Genomic DNA, 18,518 nt, shown 5'->3' with positions numbered 1-18,518 from the left:
AATCATAAATTAAGAAAATACATTCTTTTTTCCACTCATAACGGTGATTTTTTTTTTGGTGAAAATTTCAAAGACAAGAACTAATGTCTCCTTCAGCTGTTTATTTTTAAAGCAACTCCTAGAACTACTCAGGGATTTTCTTTCTAGACTAGAAGTGAGGCCATTGGAGATGTTTGAACTTCTGCTGCAGGAAGGAAGTCTAAGTACAGGGTGTCTCTGTGAATCCCCAGGGAAGATGCGGGGAGATGTTACCTTCCTCACCCAGTAGCAAGGGTATGTATCACCACATTGTAAGCTTGCAACACGTAGCTGGGGTGAGTTGTGATATACAGGGGCTCATCCCAAGGAGCACTGCCCTGCAGAGTATAAGTGACACCCAGCACCCCAGCACAGCAGCATGGAAAGTGTCCAGTTTTAAGTCTTTCTGTGACTGCTGAGAGAAACATAAGTCAAGTTAACCAGCTCCCAACAGCTAGGTATGATTTTTAAATGCCACTCTTGGTACAGGATGACTTTGTTTTGCTTGTTTTTATGAAAGATTCATATCGTAGTTTCTCCTCTACATGTGTGTCTTACAGAAGTATAAGTGTATTAGGGTACATGATGACCTGGCCAACATGCTCTGAGGAAGTTACTTGCATGGATGTGTGGTTCTGGTACATATTAATCCTGATGCCTGTTTCTACAGGCTCCTGGGCAGCAAGCTGTGGATTAAACCACCTGCATCTCCCAGCTGCAGGCCTGCTCCTACAGCCTGCAGCAAAGCCCTGCCTTTGGTTTTGCCTCTGCTTTTCAGCAATATCTTAATCCTGTGTGCCTGGAGAATTGGTTAATTAGTATCCTGAAAGCAAGAAGTCAACACAGCGAACACAGCGAAGCTTAATCTATAAAGTTTATAATAATATAGAGGGATTTAGCCTGTGCTTTTTTGCAGTACTACTCCATGGTAGCATGTATGCAGAATCTGGCCCCACTTATTTAAGAAGTCTACAAAGTGCTTCTGTAGATACATGGCTTCTCAGTGATTTTCGAAGGTCACAGATCTCAGTAACTGTGTCCTTACTGTGAATGTGCCTTTTAATTTTCCTTAAAAATAGAAGTACCTATGAGCTTTAGAGTTATGATTTGCTACAACTTTTACTCATTTTAGATTACAAGTCTGGGAGATTGTAGTTCTTGAACCCTATTCCAACAGGAAGGATGTTCAAGCTATTTTATAACGTACTTTTTCAAAATCCTGATTCTTTCCAAAATTGTATTTACTTCAAATACAAGTATCAGTATCGCTTGTTGTGATTCTTTCCTTACCTATCCAAAGAACTGAAATCTTCCCTTTACAGGTGGCAGGTGTGTACCTGCACTGACAGACACAAGGTCCAGTTCTACAGCTTCCATCTGGGCTCTCCCGTTGAAATCACCATGAGATTTTTCTGGGCAGAAGCACAGTACTGGATCACCACACTTTAATACACTGTAAGGGATAGTTGCATGGGAATTCCCTTACCAATTCTGCTTAAAACTGGCATGGCAGTTCCTACCCTTAGCAATGGGTTTGTGTCGCTGCTGCTTTCAACATGGTTGCTCAAGTGTGCCAGACAAGGCAGACTTTCAAAATCCCAGGCATGCCTCACCTCCTCATAAACAGAGATTATTCACATGTGGTCCCAGCAGCACATCCCACAGACCTAAACCAAGGTCAGCCCCATGCAGGCCAGCAGTGGCACAGTGCAGAAAAGATTTGTCTGACCAAAACTCCAGGGAGGTTGCACTGCTGTAAAAGCTGATGTTAACATGGGGTAAAATGGGCAGGGCCTGTTCACAGGGAAGAATTGCAGGGCCAAAATATGTGCCAGTATGCCTCATGTGTTGCCAAGTGGAAGGGAAAGTGCAGAGGGCAAGGGCACAAAACCCTGTTGAGACTTTCTATTTCAAGCTTCCCTCAAAGAAAAGTGTTCAGCAAGCTACATGAATGTTTGGTTTCTGTGCTGCATACTGAGCTAGAGAGGGTGTTTAAGGAACAAGAGACATCCTTAGTCAGCAAAATATGAGCTGCCTAAAGCTAGAATGCACATTTAGCACAAACTTGGGTGTACACTGGAAGTACAGTTTCTGAGTCAAAATTCAATCCATGGCCATGTATAGCATGGAAAAATGAGAAAGTCTTCAGTTTCCTTGTAAAAGTTTAAGGTATAAAACAATTGCTCACTTGTAAAGATTTTCCCTTTGCAAGGCAGAACATAAACTTGGCAAAGAGCAGCAAGCAGAGAGGAAATACTGGGATGGTTTTTGTCCTGTTAACCTCTGTTTCTCTGGAATGCTTTCACTAAACTGCACCCTAACTAAAATGAAGTGCTTGTCTTGCGTACTTGGAAAGCCACTTCCTTAGCTATGCAATGTCTTAAAGAAAACTAGTTCTTCCTTACAATTATCCGTAAAAATGGCTCTTACCTTATATGTGTAATAATACTTTGCTATCTTCGCGTATTGTATTTCCAAGTTGGGCTCAAAAATTAACTGCTGATTTGTATGTAGGACATTATAAAAGACCTTAGCATACTACTTTTTTCAGAAAAAAATATGCAGCTTTTTCCAATAGGAAAAAAATAATCCAAAAAAAAAAAAAATAATTATTCAGTGTTTTTCTAGGACAGCTGATGGTTAGCATAATGCCCTGTACTTGGTGCAGTAATTAGATTCCTACTCTGTGAATATGATATGACTATAGCTACAGGACAAGTTATCAAAAAGGCGGTATTTTGTATTTGTGCACTGCTTTTGAATCTTAGGCACCTTCTAATATTTTGTAAATGAAGCATAAAATTTTAATGGTCTTTTTAATGCCTGCACACTGCTTTAAACCTGGAAAACTCAAAAAAGTAGAAAGTAACAAGTCACTACCACACATAATTTTGAAAATATAATAATCAAGTTATTTCCTGTAGTTTCACAATTTGGCTAAGTGCATTGTAGGCCATTTACAATGCATTAGAGCATGTGACTATCTCTGGTAGAATTACATCTTCTGTATAAAGCAAATGTGATTAAAAGTCATGTGTAGTGTATCAGGCAGTTAGTGGTCCATACCAATGCCATGGGGCCAAATTCTTCCTGGGTGTAATTAAGGTTCTCATTTATGCTGAAGTGACTCCAGATTACCTCTTCATTCAATTGGGGTTAGGTAGATGAATTCTTACCTAATATACTTTAACACGAAAGCCTCCTTTGACAACCAGAGCTGCTCTGTGAAATGTTGCAGCAAAAGCTCAAACTGCAATTCTTCCATAGAAGTGCATCTTACACACTGTAATATTTTCAGGCCCTGTGGGTAGGTAGACAAGCTACTGGTATTGGTAACTGTGATCTTTTAGTTCATCTCTGTAAGGTAACGTGTTGCACACAGAAGTTAAAAATACATAAAAAAAAAATAAATTATTGTTGTAATAAAACCCTGCCTAGCTCTTAGCTTGAAGTAAAAGAAAGCAGCTACTCCAGCAAAATTGCAAGATGTCACTCCTATAGTCTTTAGATGGAATTGGTAGTTTGGAGAAAATATTTTCATATCCCACAGAGTACAATTTCCTTGTCCTTTAGATTTCAGTGAATTTCAGCCCAGGTTTTCTCACTGAAACCTATAGGGTGATGAATGCAGTTGTCTTTAGACACCCTCTTGACCTGCAGTTCCCATTATTGGCTGTATTACTCTGAACCAAAAGTTTCCAAGTTTTCACCTGATTCCTGGTGAAGGGAATGGCACAAGACATTTTTGCTTTATTTTCTACGTGAGGGTCATAACTCCAGGGCTTGATTCTAAATACTTGAGAGCAGGCAGCGGTTTGCTGTTGATTTACAGGGAAAGCAAGACAGGGCTTAATCCTCACTAACTCCTGGATGTCAGATACCATAAAGGTGATTGAAGGAGATAGGCTATTGACTCCAGTCTCTAATATCTGTCTAGGTACACAGGGGACAGTGTTATTGTCACAGAAAATTTCTGGCTAACTGTATTTAACCTGATTTTCTCTGAAATGGGAAGCGAGTGTAGTGCTCTTCAGTATTTAGCAGGATCACTTCCAAAAATATACTGACAACATTTATAATAACCAAAGAAGAACAGAAAACAAAAAATTCTTTGTTGTGAAGAGCAAAAAAGCCCCCATTTAAGCAGCACTTTTTTCCTTTTTCTCTAGAGATACATCTTACTAAATCATGCACAAACATATGGACACAGAAAATAGTGATTCAACATCAATAAATTGCATAGAAATGTAAACACAGAAAAAAGTGATTATGGTGTGTTACATGTCCATGAACAATATTTAGTATTACTAAGAAAACTTTGTGAAATTTTTGAACTATTAAGAACTCTTTATATCAAAACAGACTATTTCTTTGTGAATTTGTATAAGCACCCATCACACAATATACTGAATAGAAATTAGTATATTAAGAACAGTCTTTCCGTTTGCTGATCAATATTTACACTGAACCTTGCACTGTATTTGACCCATAGTCATCCAGGCATACTGAAGGAAACCTCTGTGAAGGAGGAAGGTTAAGAAACCCGTGTCTTGATAAATGTGGGTGAATGACATTAACCAGAAGAGTCATTTATTGATAGTAACTCTGCTATCCATGAGTGCCAACATATTACTGTGCATAAATGTTTTTTTGTGCCAAGCATTTCAACACCAGTGAAAACAAAGATGCAGCAGAATTTCAGCAGTGGGATTACTCTCTTCTTCAATATTACATGAGAATCAGCAAAGACAGTCCAGCTATGGTAAATGTAATTACAGCTCTCAGGAGGACAAATTATATTTTAGATAGCTAAAGACTTATATTTGTATGAGCATAATGCCTTAAAAATTCAAGCATTATGTAAGCTACTTGCATCGCTCCTGAAAATAAAAGCTAAGAAAAAAAAAAACCAACCCTGTGCAGTCCTTCATTTTTTAATGCATTCATTTATCTTGTAACTCTTTAAAGGAAGGCAACCCCATTCAGACTTTACAGCAGCTCTTAGGTGTAAACCATTACAGGGCTATATTAGGTTTTCATAGCAAGGTTGTGTTAGGGGAGGGTCTACAGGGGTGGCTTCTGTGAGAAGCTGGTAGAATGTTCCCCCATATCCAATAGAGCCAATGTCAGCCAGCTCCAAGACAGACCCACCGCTCGCCAAGGCTGAGCCCATCAGTGACAGTGGTAGCACCTCTGGGATAACATATTTCAGAGGGGGAAAAAGCCCTGCACAACAGCTACAGCAGCCAGAGAGGAATGAGAATATGCAAGAATAACAGCTCTGCAGACATCAAGGTCAGTGAAGCATGAGGGGGAAGAGATGCCTGAAGGAGGCTGTGACCCCATGGAAAACCTGTGCTGGTGCAGGTTTGATACAGGACTTGTGACCCCATGGAAGGGACCCATGCTGGAGCAGTCTGTTGCTGAAGGACTGACCCCGTGGAAGGGACCCACACTGGAGCAGTCTGTTCCTGAAGGATACACCCCATGCAAGGGACCTATGCTGGAGCAGTCTTTTCCTGAAGGGTGCACCCCATAGGAGGGACCCACGCTGGAGCAGTTCATGAAGAACTGTAGCCCATGGAAAGGACTTATGCTAGAGAAGTTCATGGAGGACTGTCTCCCGTGTGAGGGACCCCGTCCTGGAGCAGGGGAGGAATGTAAGAGTCCTTCCCTGAGGAGGAAGGAGCAGCGAAGACAATATGTGATGTACTTGGCACTGTTGAGGCCACACCTCGAGTACTGTGTTCAGTTCTGGGCTTCTCACTAGAAGAAAGACATTGAGATGCTTCCATGTGTCCAAAGAAGAGAGACAAAGCTGGTGAAAGGTCTGGAGCACAAGTCTGATGAGGAACAGCTGAGGGAACTGGGGTTATTTAGTCTGGAGAAGAGAAGGCTCAGGAGGGACCTTATCGATCTCTACAACTACCTGAAAGGAGATTGTAGTGCAGAGGGTATTCTTCTCCAAAGTAATAAGTGATAGGACAAGAGGAAATGGCCCCAAGTTGTGCCAGGGGAGGTTTAAATTGGGCATTAGTAACAATTTCTTCACCAAAAGGGTTGTGAAGAACTGGAACAGGCTGCCCAGGGAAGTGGTTGAGTATCCCTGGAGGTAGTTGAAAGATGTGTAGAAATGGCACTTAGGGACATGGGTTAGTCGTGGACTTGGCAGTGCTGGCTCGACAGCACTTGATGACCTTAAGGGTCTTTTCTAACCTAAATGATTCTTTGATTCCATACACTTATCATATTACTTTTGTACTTTCAATACCACATAACATCCCCATTCATGATCTGCTCATTCAACAGTCTGAAACTTGCCATTACTTTCTCTGTTTAATGCTAACTGGTCGAAGTGTTAGCTGTAAGTATTCTGTATTAAACATTTGGATTACATTAAACATTTCAAGAAGGGTCTTGCCTTTTTAGGTATAAAAAGTGTATTTCACCATTTAAAAATGAAGTTAGTTTTATCTATGCAGTCACAATTCCCAATTTTCTCTTCAGATTTTCTTGTTGCTATTTGAAATGGAAACTTTAATCACAGGTTGCCTTGACATCACAGATTTAATTGGTACTCAAATCTCCCAATTGCATCAGTAATTGGAGGTGAGCAGTGAGGAGAAAAGAGCCCTCCATCATTTGCTAGATTGCTGCTCCCAATTGCTATTGAACTTTTTTCCATATAAAGAGTAAAATCAGGGTAACAGTACAAGAAGCAATAGAATCATAGACATGAATTCTACTAATTTGAAACTCTTCCTAGTACCAGTGGGTTAATCTTGTGCTTTTACAAAAATGTCAAGGACAAGAATGGTGTTTGGCTTAGAAGCCCTATCGCGTAGGTGCACAAAATTTGCACATTGCTAACAATTCTCTGATTTATGCAGTATACACAGGATACCAGCAGGACTTTTTCAAGCTCTCCTCTTGACCCTGGGCTAAGTCTGTAATTACATTTCACTTCTACCAACTAGATGTGAAGCAGAGAGTTTGCATAGTAAGAATCCTTTCTACTACTCTCCGCATTGCTGTTGTATGTAGAGATGCGTGTTGTTATTATTCACCTGTTTCTTGCAGATGTTCATAGCAGGGAGCAGAGCCATGTGTCTGTCAGTGGTATCTGCTAAGCTAAGGCCCACAGTTTCTAAGTGCCTGACCACCAACTGGTTTGCTCTCGTAACCCTGTCGCAAAATATTAAATACTACAGTAGTATTTGACATAGTGTACAAACCTTTTTGGTACCAATATCTATGAAAATCTACTTCCTGAATAAGACATTTGGTGTGATCCAGATGTAAGAACAGGTCTATTTCTTTTTCATTGTTATGTAATACAGAGATAAACTGATCTGCTTCGCTTTCCCTGTCCCACTGTGTCAGCCCTTTACTCCGTTGATTCAATCCTCTCATCAGCATTTGTGTCATTACAGAGATCTTATGTGTCTCTGGCAATATTTTAACAAGCACTGTTCCATCACCTTGCCAAAAACAGCTGAGGGGTTATCAGGTTTCTCCATCTCAGCTGGAAAATGCTGTCTTTTACCTGATTAACACTGAAATTAATCTTTACCTGTCAGGGATAAAGGAGGAGCACTGAATGCCACAGCCACGTGCCTGTCTTCCAGCAAGGTTGGCTGAGTCTGCTAAAACCTCCCCAGGCTGATCAGGACATGCAGGCTAGGCTAGCTACTCTGACAGCCTTGTGCAAAAATCAGGTTGTGCTCTCCTCGACTTCTACAGGGCAGCTTGCTTAGCTGACACAGCTTGTTAGGGTGAAAGCTGAGCAGACTACCCTTTCCAGACATCCTCTGCCTGGTGTTGATCAGGAAGGCTTCTACCAGCAATGGCAGCAGCCTAGTGCCACCTCATGTTACAGGGATCCACCTCCTCTGCTCTCAGATACCCTACACTGACCAACCAAAGCCAGGCAAAGAGGTAGCATTTATTTTCAGATATGCAAACAGTAAATAACAGGAATGACAAAGCCTGCTGATAATATTACCTTCAAATTCCCCCTTGTCACCAAGGGCGAATTTTCATTGGGGTCCCATGTAAACAATGAGAACATTTTTATCTGTCCTTTATTTTTTGGTGACTTTTCAGCTCTCTCAGTGATTCTTGCTACATGTTTCTCTTTTGTCATCTTAACATTTTTAAGGCTTTTGCTGGCATCTGTACACTTACTCATATCTGCAGAGCTATATAAAATGTCATGGCATCAATGATAGCTGATCCTTCTCACCAATTGTCCTTGCTTCCTGTTTATCCTGTCACTGTGGACACACTGCAGAAGCTGGTAGGTCAGACATATCTATCCTTACAAGGACAGCCTCTCTTCCCAATGGCTCTGCATATCTTTAAAAATACATGATACTGAGTGAAACCCGGTAGCCACATAAAAACATGGAATTGCCACAGTGGAAAAGAACAACACAATAGATTTAATTTGTTTCATCTGAATTATCATATTATATAGCTTGGTCATGTAAACTAATAAATAAAATCCTTATTCATTTTTTCTTTATTAGATATTAGTTGCCTTAGAGAATGCAAAGTGAAGGTTGTTTAGTGAACATTCAAAATTCAAAGCATTGGAAACAATGTTAGCTGAGGTATCAGGAACAATTGTCCAGAGGACACTTTTGGGTAAGCAAAATTTCTTGGCAGAAATTCCATTCATTTGGAGGAAGACAGAAGTTATTTACCCTTCTGAACATTGTTCCAAGTAACCAAAGTTTCAGTTTCTAGAATACAGCTCCTGCTTGAGTAGATTATAGGCAGAATTTGCATGTTCTTCACTTACCCTTAAATACAGATAATAAGAGGAGTATTAAACCTTTCCCAATTACATGTCAGATCACAATCCAAGTGCACACAGTTATCACAGTACTTCAGTGGGTAAGGCTGAGGTCTGGAAAGGTGAATTCATGCAACCAAGGTCATCTAATCTACCAGTACCAGCGCTAAGAATAGACTCTGATGAGTGCTAGAAGAGCTTTACAGCCACTAGTCCCTTCTGCAAGTTCATTATGTTCACTAAGAAAACATGGCTGTGGGCTCATGAATCAGGGTATTTGAAGGTACTTTGATCATTCACAGCCATAAATTTCACAGATTTTCACTGGATTCTGATGGTATATCTTCACTGCTAGTCAAGGAGATATATAGAAGCACTCCTACTGCAGATGCATGGGCAAGGGCAAATCTGCTTTCATGAAGCTGTGAGTTGCTTTGGCTAGACAGCTTCCAGAACTACAGCAGGTTATGGATAGTACTCTTGGATATCTGTATACTGCACATCAGTGGACGATAAAGACACAATGTGAGTCACATGGAAAGCTTAACAAAAATGTTTTAAGTTCCCATTTTGTTGCCTAGACATCTACACTCCCTTGTAGTTAGTAATATTTAAATGTATGCATTTTTATGAACCCAAATGTGCTTGTTTTCTTTTTAGGTCATGGATAGCTTGCAAAACTGTCCTTTGAACACTGCAAATTCCCAGTCTTTTAGCTCACTTTGTCTGGGGTAGCTCTTTGATGACGAATTTCCATGGTTGGGAGAGCATCATTAATGAACTAGAGTTCATTATAATGAACTATAACTTCCGTAGCCTTAAAATTGAAAGAGGCAGTGAGAATGAGGAAGTAGAATGCTAATGAAGTGAGAAAACAAACACAGATTAAAGATATGGGGTAGGACTACCATCAGTTAGAGGTAGGAAAAATGGCCAGGCTTGTTCCAAAGACAGAGGGAAGCAGTCAAGGCTGTGTCAAGGTCCAAAGCATGATGAAAGGTCAAACAAATAGAAAATACTGAGCTGCCACTTCCCTTCACTGGTGTGTTAATACTTTTGGGAAGCCCTGTTACAGGAAGCCCTCTCACTGGCTTGGGTAGTGCCAGTAGTAGCTGTCTGCTCTGAATGAAACTGGAACACTGATTGTATACGGTGAGGCTTCCCACATGCAATTCATGCTACAGTTCCTGCGTATGAAATAGAGGTTTTCCACAGTACAAAATATTCCAGCATCAAAAATGCGAAGTAGCTGTATTCGTAAGATGTTCACAGGTATCTCAGAGATACCCACTTTTCCCAGCTGTTTACCTGTTGGTCTGAGATCAAGAGAGAAGAAAAAAAAGCATATGCATCCTGCAGGATGTCAGGAATGTGACTGTAATAAAATGTTCCCTGCTTGAAATATAACAGCCCTTTCAGCGTAATTTGAAGGCCTGCTGTTCATTTAAATTACCCACTGTGTGGGCTGTGTGCTATTATGCTGTGCCACATAAAACGAATGTATAGTATTTGCTTTCCTTAGAACAAATAAGGAATGCTAACCTAGAACATTTTCAGAACAGCATAATCATGTTTATTTAAGAAAATTAGTACTTAAAAATGAAGAAAATCTTAAAAATTATACCATATGTGCAAGCTAATTCTGCCCTTCTCTTTGCCACTCTTACTGTGCCATAGATTATTAACATACAACAACGTGGCTTTGCTGGAGCATTACAGGCCTCAGAAGACTTAGACTGTAACTGTGATCATGATTAAGCAAACTACTTTAGGCACCTGCTAAATCAAAACTTCAGTCCTCTGAACATTTCTCTTGTTAAGAGGTGGTAGAATTGGATGCAAGAAGACTTTTCTTTATAGGCTCTGGGTAATTTAGAGTATGTCTAAAGAACACAGTGTGGACTGTGCATTGATACTTCAGCCTGTGCCAGATAAGCTATCTCCAAAATCAAAACCAGCACAACCATCTCGGCTCAGCACTTCTTTCAAAGTAATTGGTTCTAGTGAAAAGTGCAGTGTGATGCCTCCACTGACTTGATAATGGTGCATCTGGGACCTCTAAGAGTACCTGGATACTGTGCTGCACAGAGGTACACTGCATGTAGACATGTCCAAAGGCCACACAGCCTTAAAGGTTGGCAGAGGTAAGAGACATTTACTTACTCTACAGCAATGCAGCTACTAACACTACTGCATTCACGCTGAGAAAATAATTTGGGAATATAAATGCTGTACCTAAGAACATCATTTTCCTGAAAAGCCCACGTAACTGTTAGACAGATATGCCATGGCCATAATACTAATTCTTGTGGGGTCAGATTCTCATTGTACATTGAGGCTTTACAGTCTTCAGTTAAAGACAGAACTTGGCTACTAGACATCTTTTTTTCTGTAACAGCACCTACTGAAGAAATGACTTTTCTCAGAATAAACTGAAATTTTATATAGGCTATTCTTATGTGAGATAGCAAAATATGTGTGCCTTATCTCTTTCCAGTTTTATGAATATCCTAGGGCTAACTCAAAGAAGGCTACTATTGCCGTTGCCCTTTCTAGGAGACATCTTTCTGTAAGAAGTAAGCAGCCAAAGCCAAATAGTAAGTGGGTGAAATACTTCACTGCAATTAGATTTTGGGGGGTGCTAGTTTACAGAGTTGAGAACTGGTACCTTTCTGTGTAAATGGGTTCTAAATAAATGAGCCCTTCCATCCTGTAACACTGCTGTCGTCCTAAAACAAGGACGAAGGCAGGTATGTTCTGCCCAAATCAATTGTGCTGGCATAGACAGAGAGAATACACTTGCATTAACTGTTACCTCTTCATCATTCTGAGAGTAACACAATCTCACTAAATCTAGCAAATGTTCTTTCCCTGCTAAATTTGCTGACATTTCACAGATAAACTTGATTCTCTACTCATTGCTATGTGTACATTAAACATTTCAATTTATGGAATATTCTTAACATAATTTCAGGAAGCACTATGTTGATGCATAAAAATTGGAAATAGGCAAACAGTTTATTGCATCAAATTTTGGGTAAAAACATGATGGATAGAAAAGATTTGCTTAGAGATAATTTGCTAATCTGTTCCGGTTAACCGCAAAGGATTCTCCCTAGGTAAAAGAGCTACCAGAGAAAACAAGAGGGAGAGGAATAGTTTGGAAGATTTCATTGAAGTCCTTTACCTATTTCTAAGCAAGAGTGAAGCTGTTTGATCCTTTCTATGGGTTGTATTTCATTGCAAGAGGCCTCTGTGTTGAAATTCATGCACTTATTTAAAATATCTTGATTTCAGTGAACTACACAAGTATTACCGATGAATGTGACAAGCATGACATTTCCTCTGGGCAGAGATCAATGCTTTCTATTACCAGAAGGTCCCAGGTTGATCTGCAAAGTCCAGTTTGAGACTAGAGGTTCACTGGTGTAGAACATATAGGTGTGCAGTAGGAGGCTCATTACAGCAGGCCGTACAGGTGTGCAATTTTTTACTTCATGTAACCCAACATTTTACACCTGCGTGCCTGGTTGGTTTGGGTGTTTGACTAAATACAGCATCCCAGCTTCTTTTTCTGTTGGCTTGGGATGTACTATTATTACTTTGAAAAAGGTCAATGTGACCTTCTGATCTTCACTCACTACAAAATAACCCGAAGACTATATTGCCAAATGTTTATCTGGATATTGTGAAGGGTTCTCCCTTCCTAACGATTTCAGTAAACTTATATGACTGCATTGTTTAAAAATAAATATTAGCCTAGTAGCTTTAGATTTGGAGAACTTATCACAGTGCCAACAGCCAGGAAGCACTGGCATGGTTCTTACTCCACACAGCAAGATCAAGAGCTTGGTTCAGGAGTGCAGATTTAATTTCTTGTCAGTGAGACAATAACCCCAAAAAGCACCATCAGAAATACCCACCTCCTGGGCCAGTACAAAAATATCTTTTTTTATCTGTCATTTTATAAAATGACTAAAATAAGAGGCTACATTAACCAAAGAGTTTATACTGATCAAAACAAGCTGCAAATTACATTCCAGTGTTTAACCAGCCAGCATATTTTATCATGTGGCAGCCTCACATTACTAGTGGTTGGTTACCCTATGCTCGGTACCCTTGCCTTCATTGCTCATTGTGCACCTCACACCATTCCCCTGTCCTCATTAGCATACATAAGCCTGCAAAAGACATGCACATTTGATGTATAGTTCCCAAAAGTCCTGCAGCAATCAGTATTTCAATGAAGCCTTTACCTGATCTAATGTTCTGATGAGGTCTGAAGTGACCAGTGTTCTACTACAAAGGAAATAAGCTTCACCAGAAATGGCCTGAGCTCTTCACAGCTGTCTCCAACAGCAAAAATAAGGCTTCTAAGACACAGCTTCTACAATTAAATACACCAAAAAAACCACCTCTTGTACCCTCAGTGCAAGAGTAGCATAAGCTGAGCAGACTGAAAGCTTTCCCTCCCAGCCCGTTGGTCTGCTTTGAAGACATAAATGCTACATTACGAATGGCCTGCATGATGCCTAACATAACGTAAAAATTACATACTTCTTTTCACAACAGGGAAAAGCTGACCCCATCTGACTGAAGTCCTGTTCTCTCCAAAAGGGCTGCCTTTGATGTAATGGTGAAGGCTGCCTCACTTTGCTGATTACTTGAATTTTTTAGACAGGTTTCACTGAACACGATGGTTCAACAAAAGTTACATTAACTTTTTTGTTAAAGGAATTCCAGAAATAGAGTGTTCAGGCATTTAACTCAGGAATCAGAAAGAGGAAGCTTCTCAATGAGATTCCCAACATCTTCTTTTCAGATGCTCTGTTGAAGTTCATCAACCTATCTGTAAATGTAGTACAGAAAGCCGTACTGAAAGAGACAACGGTCACCAGAATAGGTTCCCTTCTTACCAGCTCCAAAGAAAGCTGTGAAGGACGGTTTATATCATATTTCAGATCACACCTTCTTAGAAGCTCAAAGACTGAAACTTTGCTGTCTGTTCCATTTTCTGCGCTTCTTCAGCACCTGAGTAACCAATAATAGCAACCTGGTATGTCCCCTGCTGCTGCAGCTGTGAAAAATACAATGTATCTATTTGTAAATATCACACTCTGAAACTGAATAAGCCTGGGGGAGAATAGGGTTTAGACTTTTTTTTTTTTTTTCAATTGCTAAATTATGTATGGAAAGATATTCACTTTGGTTCTAATTCTCCAATGAAGAATTAAAAAGGCAATGTACAGAACAGTTCGGTTGTAGCTCTGTTGAAACCAGTGGTGTTAAAATTATACTCCAGCAATTAATTTATCCTATGGGATATATTACATAAATAGATTTTTTAAAATATATACCATTATCTAAAGGAGTAATTAGAACTGGAGATACACATACAGATAATTTTACAATGTATCCTTTTATCAAAGTTTCAGTATCAGGTAAAAAAAGTTTTCTTTTTAATTTCCGCCTTCTATAGACACAAATGAAAGCACTGACATTGTGTTAGAAATTTATCAGACAAACAAATATTTAACCGGGAGCACTCTGAAGAAAATGACTTTGAATCAGAAAAGCAGAAAATTTATTGCTGGAAATTATATATTTTTAATACCTCCTTGGACTGTGCTATGTGATATAACGGTGTGCCAAACAGTTGTCATTATTATAAACATTTCTCCACTACCTCTTGATGACCTTAAAGTGTCTCTTAGTTTGGTAGAAATTCAAGTACTGTGCAAAGCGCTAGTAATAATATACTACAGCAATATGCTGGTGAATGTTTGTGAAAGTTCGAGAAAAGGAATTTGAGTAGCCATAAAAAAGATAAAATGAAAACGTACTAATTAAAATAACTAGGAGATGCTTAAAAAATGTATTTGTGAGGTAGGTTAAATGAGATATAGAAAATACTTAACAGAATAGTTCCTTCAACCTTTCCCTAAGATGGTATTTCTAGACACCAGGCCACCATATTGTCAACAGGACTTGTGCCATGTTAACGTGCTTTGATTTTGCCAGTAGAGAATTTTTCCTCCTTTTGTCATGCCTTTTAATTGTTGTATAAATTAACCTGTAATGTTCTGCAGTGATAACAATCTGACTAATCAGAAACAAAAAATGAAAACAGATAGAAGTCCATGTGCAAAAAATCGCTAGCACTCTGATCTGGCCTAGAGTTTCTTGGCATTTAGGTGCAGATTTCCACATTGCAGTAATCCATTTGAACCTTATCTCACAAATACATCCTTTCGAGGCAATAAAGCTATACAGAACCTGATTCTGCACACACTGCTTTACATGAAATTGACACAGCTGAATAGCCTGATTATAAAGTTCAAGTGTAAGATATCTCCTAATAGGTCTATCAGGCATATAGCTAACACTGGAGGTCTATCAGGCATATAGCCAACACTTGCCTGGTGCTTGGAAGGGCAAGGCTGTTTGGTTTGGGTCAAATACTTTGAAACATGGGATTCAAAAATGGAGAGAATACATTTCATGGCATCTGTTGGTGCCAGGTCAGCGCCAGGTGAAGCCTCTCACAGCAGAAGGCTGTGACTCTGCAAGGCACAGGGGAGTAAAATAACTGTTCTTGGAGCCCATGGAGACTTCTGAAGTCACACAAAATCACTGCTAGGTGGTGCCTGACTTCAGAATAGGCATTGCCAATGTTACACTTGCTGATGTTATGCCTCGTTTCTAACCAACCCTTCTGACCACCAGGGATGGCTGGAGCATTTATCTACCCAACTTTCCTGCTTGAGGCCCTTTATGATACCTGTCCTGGATCTCTGAGGCTTCAAATGGGACACCTGGGACTTTTCTGCATTGCTTTTAACCATCACTGGGATGCTTTAACCCTAAGACCTATGAAAGACCAACCTGGCGCTGTACCCTTTCCTTTCCACTATATGGACACAGATGAGGTGGACCACGGCCAAATATACAGCTCTAAGACTCCAGTCATATTTTTTATGACTGTTTCAAAATATTCCTTAGCTAGTTATTATCTAGTTTCCATCTTCCATTTTGTCTAGTACAAGAGTAATCACTTCCATTCAGTGAAAACCAGATATACAAAAAAGGCTTTTTTCTCTCTTTGTTCATGACTTAGGTTTATTTATCATTCATTTGAACTCAGGATTGGTATCAACCTGGTGAAATCCATGCCAATATGTCAGCTCCCAGAAAATTTGCCTGTCATGGATTAAGAAATAGTGTGACACATCCATTGTCGGAGTAGTATATACTCATTTTTCGGTTAAAAAATATTATCCAGAATATATGATTTTTTTTCTTGTCCTTTTAAGTGTGGCCTTTGTGAAGACTGTAGTCCTGTGTGAAGTCCAACAGATGTGGCTCAAGACAATATTAGATTGTATTTTATGCAACACTGGAAATTTAAACTCAAGTATTTTGTATTTGGTGCTCTGTTCTATATTTCCTTGGGTAATGCAGAACAGAAACAGGGGAAAGAGTAGTTAGTGATACAAATGGGCACATATAATTTATGGAACATCCTACTTGCCAATGTCAAAACAGTTACTCTAAAACTCAGCTTCTGAATTTGGGTGCATCTTTTACAAGAAAGAGTGTAGGCCCTTTCATGATTTCTTGTCATTATCCAGTATTTTTGGTTGGAAAGTTCAAGTTTTTTGTTTTAGTTTGCCTTTTGCATCTTCTACAAAAAAAAAAAAACAACTCAAAAAAACCCCAGTTAATTTAAGCTAGTGCTGTACTCATTTGGTCTCCCAGTGATCCTTTCACCTTTTGCTCTGCTGTTACAATTCTGGCTTTGCAAACCAGGACAAAGCAAAGCCAAGCAAATGAATTAGCTCTGTGATTTATTAGAGTGCTATATTCATTACAGGTATCTTTAAATTGGCTTTTCACCCAGCAAAGTGCCTTAGAGTGGAGAAAGTTATATTTACGAACATTTCGGAGCTCTTGTCATTGACAGAATAGCACAAATGAGTGTTCTGTAAATATTTACCACATCTATTACTAGGTTTGGTGGATAAAGCTTAATCATAATACATTTCCACATTAGTAATGAGAAAAAATTTTTGCGTGAAAATTCAACGACTATGTTTCCGTATGTAAAGACTTTAAGCATATACGAATATTTCTGTGACCAGCTTCAATGGGAAAACATAACCAAACATGCAACAATTGTGCTTCAGACTGAGCCACTTGTTTCACATGTCTCTGTTTATAACCATTCATGTTGTATGACTGAGTCAGAGTAAGCATTACAAAGAGTTATAAAAAGAATAAAGGAAGCTTTGGATTCTATAATGTATAGTTTATAAACATCAATTCATTTAAGTGGTATGAGGGATAGGATACATTTCTCTCCCATATCAACTCAGTTCTGTCATCCTGAATATAATTAAGCTGGACATATTAGTCCTACTGGTATTTTACAGTACGAGAAAAGGATTATGCACATGGAAAATGGGTAATTGACAAAATTAAGTGAAGCAATTATTTTTATGGATTGGTTTACCTTCTCTTTCCAAACAGTCATCTCATGTCCTAATGAATTATAGCTCATATTGAACTGTGATGGGATCTGTAAGTCCTCTATATAACAGTACAGCAAGTGTAAGATATGCCAGAGTGCTACTTATGAATTAAGTGACATTTTTGAAAACAGTTTTTCCTTTTTATTCAAAAAGGTCAACTATAACTCAAGATGTAGAAGAAAGAAAACACTCTTTTTGTTCTAAGGAAAATACTAAAGACAAGTCATTAATATATATTTGGTGGAACAAATAATATTTGGTGGAACAAATCCTTTCTTGGCTCACTTGTTTTTGAGTAAGTACTAAAGAGGAAAGGCAGCCAAAGGGAAAGAGCCAAAGTAAGTTTCTTAACCCACAAAGGGAAATGAACCAATTCTATTTACTTCCATGTATCATGAGTGTTTTGCTTGCTGTTGCTGCTCTTATTTAATAACTCCATTATTGTGACGTCCAGTGATTATGGTCTTATTCTGTTCATGGAAGAGAAGCTGAAGCATGAGTGATGGGTCCTGAGGGTATGAATTCCTGCCCATTTCCAAGCACACAAGCCTGTTTACTAGTCCTTAGAATACTCTTTGTGCATTTAAAAAATAGACCACAGAAGTGAACTTTCACTTCTGATTCTCAGCAGAGAAAGGAAATTGTAATGAATCCCTTGCTTCATCTGGGATAAGTAGTTGTACACGCAGTGTCTTATTTACAAAGACACTCTTTTGTCTCTGACCCTGGGCCTGTGGCCACATCTGTGCCCTGGCAGATTGCGAAAGTGCTCCTATTCCATCTGTTTCTGCTTTAAAATGGTTATGATAACATCTCAGTGCACTGTATTGCATGCTAAAACACTGCATATTAAGACAAGTTAGCTTCAGTCACCATTATCTTCCTGATCATAACACGACTTGGCCATGGCAAAGAGTGTCTCCGTTGACATCCTGGAATTATTGGTAGGAGTCTTCTGCCAAACACAGATTAAATAATAATTGCAGCTCCCAAGTTTTCTTCCCAGCAAATGTTTTATTTAGGAGGCATAGAAGTGATTCTCAGAAGTTCTATTGCTATCAACAAACCACTTTAAAAGGGTTGTGGTATAAATAATACTGAGTCCTCATTTCCCTTAACTCAAGAGTATCTGCTGCTTCCACACCACGTTCTTCAGAAGAAATCTTTTG

This window comes from Strigops habroptila, chromosome Z, assembly GCF_004027225.2.
Source record: "Strigops habroptila isolate Jane chromosome Z, bStrHab1.2.pri, whole genome shotgun sequence".
Lineage (NCBI taxonomy): Eukaryota > Metazoa > Chordata > Aves > Psittaciformes > Psittacidae > Strigops > Strigops habroptila.
This window is presented reverse-complemented; position numbering follows the sequence as displayed.